At 29.6% G+C, this 7,995-nt stretch overlaps 1 protein-coding gene across 1 annotated transcript in view; it reads left to right on the plus strand.

Annotated features, from left to right (window-relative positions):
- Nucleotides 1-7,995, plus strand: part of LOC140919823 (uncharacterized) — a 56,465-nt gene that overhangs the window by 23,093 nt on the left and 25,377 nt on the right. The window lies entirely within an intron of this gene.

Raw genomic sequence — 7,995 nt, forward strand, 5'->3', positions numbered from 1 at the left:
TATATATATATAATAGTTTAGGATATTTTTATGTTGGGATAATCAATAGTCTAGAAGTGTATTAAATAATTGCAAGTAATAAAAGAGTAAACATTTGAATGTCAAAAAAAATAATTGCGTATGAATATTAATTCTTATATGAAATAACTATATTCAAAAAGAAATTGGGTTTGTTTGACTATTTGTAACGCAATTGTTATAAAAAGATAAAATTCATTACTTTTAAGAGATAATAGTAAAAGAGTTAGAGATGATGAAGAATGAAAAACACAAGAAATGAGGGGTTTGAATTGTGTTACATTTTAAAAAAATTCCTTAAAAACATATGCTAAAAATTTAAGATAATGCAACAGAAAATAAAGAGATAGAGAAGAGAAACACAAAGCCAATTTATCTGGGATCACCAACAACAAGATAGCTACATCCAATCTCTTCACTCTAAAGGATTTAATCCAAAGTCAACATATTTTTCAAATGTCACTGAACACCTGCTAGTCAGACCGACTATGTTTAAGTCATCTCAACCTTCTAGTTTAGTAAAGTCAAGCTGTAGAGGACAACAACCACTACTAGACTAGGTTACAAGAAAGCGTTTAAGGTGTTTTTTAGAATAACTCTCATAAGAGAATGATATAAAGTATGCTCTCATAATATAAGTAACTTTATAGAATTAAAGTGATAGTACATGGTTTCTCACGGTGTTGTGTATTTTTGCAGTTGGTTCTCTGGTGTATATTTTGCAGTAAAGATTACAAGTCTTTATATAGAGAAACTCCAAAGCAATTAGGATTTCTAACTGTTGTTGTGATTTCATGAAATTTGTAGGTAAAGATGAATCACATCAATCTTTAGATATCTTGAATTAACAATTAAAACTTGTCCATATACTTCTTCATAATTCATTTTGTGTCTCTTGATTTAAACCGACATGAACAATAAATGATGACATTTTTAGAGGATATAATTGCATTTCTTCAATTAGAGGATAAGTCTAACTTTGATGAGCGAATGATGTTAAGATAATGGACTTTTAACAGAGAGTTGACTTTATCATAGAGTTGACTTGAAGTGTTGACCATACGATCAACTGGGTTGCCAGAATAATCAGATGTGGAATTGTTAGAGGGAGCTTGCATAAGTCAAATTCACTAGAGACGTGTAGAGAGCACATTGATCATATGCATAATTGTCATAATGCATTTTCCTTGATTAGTTAATTCTTTTTATTTGTTCATCACAAGATACAACGTGGAGCCTTTAAACTATTATAAAAGAGAGTCTACAAATTTAAATACATTCATTAAAACATACCTTGTTTTCATAAAATAATTGTGTTATCATCCAAAATAATTAAGGGTCGTTGTTCTTCAAGCCAACATGGTTCTAACAATTTCCACTTTTTTTATGATGATAAACATCTATCTGTGGAATAATCACATGAAACTGCAATGGTGCCAAAAGAGCAACCAGACGCCTTACATGCATCATCTTGTCCCTTGTCCAATTTGCAACATAGGCCAAAATCTTATCTTACTGGGTTTAAACTTCATTAGGGTCCAGACTATGAGCATTCTTCTTATCTTGTTAATTATAGCAATAAAAGAGGTGATGGATGAGTCTCGATTGGGAAAGCTAGGGAGTAGAAATGGAATGAAATGTGCAAGATCCAAGGGTATGGATAGGCAAGTTATGGTTGGGTTATGTTAGAAGCGAGTGAGTCCTTTGAAGATAATTCAGAGACTAATAATTTTCATCTTGAGTTGCTATCTCATATGCTATGTAAATAGGATTTACAAGAAATGATGAGTGTGGGTCAAAAGCAAAAGTGGAAGAAGGGGTGAGTTTGAAAGTTGGTTTGGGTACGTGTTTGAGGATGGTGTTAGTGCAAAAGTATTTTTAAATACAACCTTCTCAATGTTATTTTGATGATAACAAATACATATAAATAAAAAAACAATTATCCCCTAATTTTTTATGCTAAGTGTGCAGATTAAAGACAAAAGTTATGTTAGTAAGATATAATAAAGTATAAGTATTTTAGAGATCTTTTGTCGAAGTAAGATATAATAGAGTAAAAGAATTACTATCGAAACAAACGCATCAAAACAAGTGTCATTATATAAGGTTTATCCTCTAATGACTAGACGCAAGTAAAACAAACCAAGACTTTACTTCGGCTTAACAACGTAAAGTCTGGTGACACGCACCCTTGATATCACAAGCTTCAATTGACTCTGGGATGCAAACAACATAGTACCTTGGTTGCCTCTGATCAACCTAACATGGATTATTATGTTCCTTTGGCTCTGATACATAAGCATAACAAGAAAATCTTCCGCCTCTAACTCTAATAAACATTACAAGAATTCTTTTGCCTCAAACAAACATGAAAAACACGTGACTACCTCTTCCTCTGATAATCTCATCAAGCGCCTGATCGTCTGACTCTGAACTTTTATGTATCATCTAATAAAGTCAACACCTACGTAAAGTCAATGCTTTGACAAAGTCAATACCTCTAGAGAAGTCAACACTGACAAATAATGCCTCTGATAAAGACAACGCTCTGGAAAAAATTAATAATATGATGATCCACAAGATATTTTGTAATCAATGTATCCTCTACTTGTGCGCATCCTCTGATAATCTTACAGAACGTGTTCTCTCTAATAATATGCATCATCTGATAACTTGCTTGCTCTTATGGTTTGTAAGACAATAATTTGACTATTCTATTGTTTGATCTCGTACCCTCTATTTCTGCTTATTTTCATGCATATTTTATGGAGTGATTTCTGGCAGTCCGTTTTGAGCTCAACAAATAGATTTATTTTTAATGGTGTCAATTTATGAAACCCATGAAAATACATGTTGTTTTGCTACAAATAAAGTACACATAACTAATCCTAAACTACAAATACAATACCCTAAAGGAATTCCAATAGAAATATCTCAACGAACACTTTATCTTTGTATTTAAGATGAAATGGTTCAATCAATAAATAGAATAGAGCATAATAGAATGAAAAAGATAATTCTAATAAAGCCAAGAACACATCAAAAAACATCAATGATAAATCCTCTATTAGAGAGTTATTAGAATTGAAGTAAATCAATCATAGTGTTTTTATACACTTGAACTAATATAGGATTGAATATGTAACATTCTTTCAATGAGAGCTAGAATCCTCAAAATATACTATGTGTCAAATTAGACACAAACAAGAACTGATGTAAATCAACCAAATAGTGGCACAACCTTCTCTTCCTCAAATAGGCACCTGAAAAGGTATCACGACTCTCATGAATCTTAACGGCAGGATGGCAGTATATTGAAGAAAGGTTATGGGAGTGGCAGTCTAGAATGGCTAGAGAAAATAATCAAAGCATGAAGAGGAAGAGTTAAGAATACTTGTACAACTATTTATTGGAAATGGTGGATTAAACCATTGACTGTACTGAGGCAAAATCTCTCTATAAGGGGAAGACTAGAGGTAGCAACAGTTTGTTCTGAACAAGTATAAAATATTTGTGTTTCCTTTATTCCCTTTTAACTCTCACATCTTAGTTCTTTATGATTCAATATTACTTCTTGTAAATCTCTTTTAATATTAAGTTGAATGTTGTGATAAAGAACAGAGGAATATTTGAAAACTCCCCCTCCTATTTCGTGTGTTTTCTAGCACTTTTAGATGGTTGTTTGGAGAAGTTAATGGTGTAGTGGTTTTTCCTGGTTAAAGTGCAGTAGGGGAGTTCAGTGTCAATAGGGTATAGGTTTCTTCTATAAAGAAGGGCTACTTGATTTTCCTTTAAGATTGCCCCAACTATCTCATTAGAGGTGTATGTAATAGAATCAAAGATATAAGAATCATTAATTGTATTTGATGTGGCTTGGCGTAATGGTGAAGAGTGAGGGAAATGTACAATATATGGTCCAGATTCATAGGGGAGTCCAATTAAAGTATAGCAGATGGTTGATTTTGGTTAGCATGTTATGAGGGTTCAAAAGGTTCAGGTTCTGAGGTTTCATTACCACTTATACTACTATCAAACAAAAGTATAAACAGACTCAGGAGGGAGAGTTACCTTCTATCTCTTCGTTAGAGTAAGGCTAGCTTCATCCTTATTGGCGTTTTCTTCTTCTTTTTTAACCATTGTAGTGACCACCCTAGCTTGCCTATTCCTCTTCTTCTCATATTCCTATGCAGCTCTAGGCAGAGGAAAGCATATTAGAGGTAGTTATTGGTTTTTCTAGTGCATGCTTATATAAGCTTTGATCATCTCCTTATTGCCCACTTCAAAAATTGGATCATATGAATCTTCAACTAAGAAGAGAGTGTCATGGGATCCACTTGACTGCCTAGCGAGTCTGCGAATTTATGTTCTTTGCTTCATGATGTCCTTGACAGCAATAATCCTCATTTTGATGATGTTGTTGACGTTGAACACAATGTAAAAGGAAAAGACCATATGTTCTTCCTTTATTTGCCCTTTAAGTTCCTTAAAAGCCTTTACGAGTGGAGTCCTCATTAGCACAAAACTAATCAACCTTGAGTAAAGGACAATTTTGATCTTCTAAAGCCTTGAATTGATGACACAAGGTCTCATGTGTTCCAAAACAACATTGGAGAGGTTGGAAGTTATCTTCTAAAAGATGTTCCATATCAATCCCTTATGGCCCTTGTTGAATGGTCAACATAATCACCTTTGGGTACTACACACCCAATTATAATCTTGAAAAGAGCCCTGTATATGGGTTTCAGATGAATAGCTATGGTGTTGACTTTGGGATCTTCAAATAATTGCATGTTGATTTTAGTAGAGCCAACACTTAACTTATATCCATTCTCCATTACCATGGATTCATCGAGGCATCCGATTGTAGCAGCAAGGATTTGTTGAGTGACCTTGATAAGAAGCTTTAAGATTACAGTTGAAACTTCTACATCTTTGGTTGCATATGCAAACCTCCACAACTCTTTGACCAAAAAATTTAGAGTACCTTCTATCTCTTCCTCAGAGTGAGGCTAGCTTCATCCACATTGGCATTTTCTTCTTCTTTTTTAACCACTGTTGTAACCACCCTTGCTTACCACTAATACCACAAGGCCAACACAAAATGGAGAAATGGATGAATCAAGTTTTAACAATATTATTTTTCTGATACTAATATATTAAAATCTACAAGCCAACTTAATCAAAAACCAACGGTCACTTCAAGAACAATATAACAGTTCAATATTTCAATCATTCTCTCCCTACTTTCAAATGATTGATGAAATCAATCATAGAAACTTGGTTAATGTATCACCCCGATCTAATTAAGTCTAAGAAAATTTAGTAGATTGAAGATAACTATAGCTTCACCCTAAAAAAATCATGCAAAATCTTCCCTCCAATAAAACCTCTCCCAAAATTGTCTATTTTGTAATTGAAAACTACACATGACATAGCTATCAGGTTGTAGTGCATGGCCAAAATGCTTAGCAATACTCACGTTAATGACTCAAATAACCCATTTCCATGATTTGAATGAAGACCAAATGTTAGACAAACACCATTATTGCTAGTTGTGACCTTATTTCCCATGCTAATCCGACACTACCAACTTGTTGATTACTTGTGATAGTTTGATTCAGCATCAACATATTCAAAAGTTCATTTGTAGTCTGAAATTTGTCTCTCGAGGTAGATGCATTCTAAAAAATGTTGTTGTTTGAAAGTAAGTGAATACCACTCAAAATATTCCTATTGTGTTCTTCTCCTTGTGGTTCCTTTTGAGTTTGTTGTGATTCACGTATTTATATTATCTCAGCCGTCGTATTTCAAAAGATAGGTAAGGTATAATTGGGAAGCATTTTGGCTGTAGTAAGTCACGATGACATAATTTACTATATCAATTTGATTACTTGCATGTTCTCCTCACTTATCTAATACTATTATATGATTTTAAAACTCACTCCTCGTTTTTTGTGTTTGGCATTTGTGATGGATGCAGACATGCTGCAAGTTGCATCTGACGCCTAGTACTCCTAGAGCGTTAAAAAATGTTTTTCTTAAATATTTATATTATCTATTTTATTCAATATCATTTTTAAATGTATTTTATTTTGGAAATTTCTACTCTGATATTGACATCGGGTTAGAATTATGATTACTTTTAATTTTCTAAACTTATAAATGTTTCGTATAATTTTTGTTATATATTATTATGACATCTATCTATTATATATATTTAAAACAGACCACCGAATGCCACCTCATTCTATTTCATCCATCTATACAAATTCCCACATCAGCTTTTAGCTGATATGGACCTCTTCTCCTTTCTCCCCTCTCAATCATGCTCTCAATGCCTAACCTCCTTCAATCTTTCTCTCAATAATAATATTATTTTATAAGTTTATAAATTATAAAATTATTTTACAATTATTTATAATAAATTTATAATTTATAAATTATTTTACAATTTGATAATAATTTATAATTTATATTATTATTATATATATTTAAAACAGACCACCGAATGCCACCTCACACCCGAATGCCACCTCACCCCCAAATGTCACCTCATTCTATTTCATCCATCTACACAAATATTTCCCACATCAGCTAAAAGCTGATGTGGACCTCTTCTCCTTTCTCCCCTCTCAATCATGCTCTCAATGCCTAATCTCCTTCAATCCTCATCTCAATAATAATATTATTTTATAAATTTATAAATTATAAAATTATTTTACAATTATTTGTAATAAATTTATAATTTATAAATTATTTTACAATTTGATAATAATTTATAATTTATATTATTATCAAATTATTTTATAAGTTATTTTATAATAAATTTATAAATTATTTTATAATATTATTAGTCATTTACCAATGGTAATAATTTATAATAAATTTATAAATTATAAAATTATTTTACAATTATTTATATTAAATTTATAATTTATAAATTATTTTACAATTTGATAATAATTTATAATTTATATTATTATCAAATTATTTTATAAGTTATTTTATAATAAATTTATAAATTATTTTATAATATTATTAGTCATTTACCAATGGTATTAATTTATAATATTAGTCATTAAATTCAATGAAAAAAAATCACCTAATCACTCATAAATATCGATATAAATATCCTCTTTTAATGGACAGCTATATTATTTCCAATTATGATGAGTAATGATTTTATACGTTAAACATTCAATTACTCATTAATGTCAATCTATTTATAATTTCTTTCAATTTATGTCAATCCATTTATAATTTCTTACAATTTATGTCAATCCATTTTTTAGTAACATTTTATACAATAAAAATATATATTCTATAAAATAAGAATATATGAAAAATTATTAAAAAAGTTACTTCCAATTATTAAAATACAGAAATTTATTTAAAATTATAATATATGAATATATTAAAAAATATAATCAACAAAAGTTTACTATATATATGTGTTTTGAAAAAATATGTTAACACTTAATTTTTATCAATTAAATTATATATTTATAATTGAATGCTATTTTTTATTTTAATTTTTCTTATTATGATGATAATTTGAATGTTAAAAAATAAATGAAAATTTAAGTATTGCATAGAATTAAATTATTTTTTAATAAAATTTATTTTTGGTACATATCAACATAACTATAATTCAATTGCACAAACAATTAGTTAAAACTTTTAAACACCTAAAATTGATTTAAAATATATGTAAATCTTTAATAAAATTAATTTCAAACTCTTGATTAAATATATTTAATAATTTTTTTTACGACAACTTCTCATGCTCGCAATTAAAAAATCATACTAATAAAACAAATAAATTTAGACTACGCTACAATATAATTCAACATTAAAATTTTTTTAAAATAAAAAAATATTAAATAGTCAATCATATTTTTAAATTTTTATATCTTATTTTTGGATATGTATTTTACATTTTATTTCATCAAATAAATACAAGTACCATTATATGTT

This window comes from Cicer arietinum, chromosome 3 (assembly GCF_000331145.2).
Source record: "Cicer arietinum cultivar CDC Frontier isolate Library 1 chromosome 3, Cicar.CDCFrontier_v2.0, whole genome shotgun sequence".
NCBI lineage: Eukaryota > Viridiplantae > Streptophyta > Magnoliopsida > Fabales > Fabaceae > Cicer > Cicer arietinum.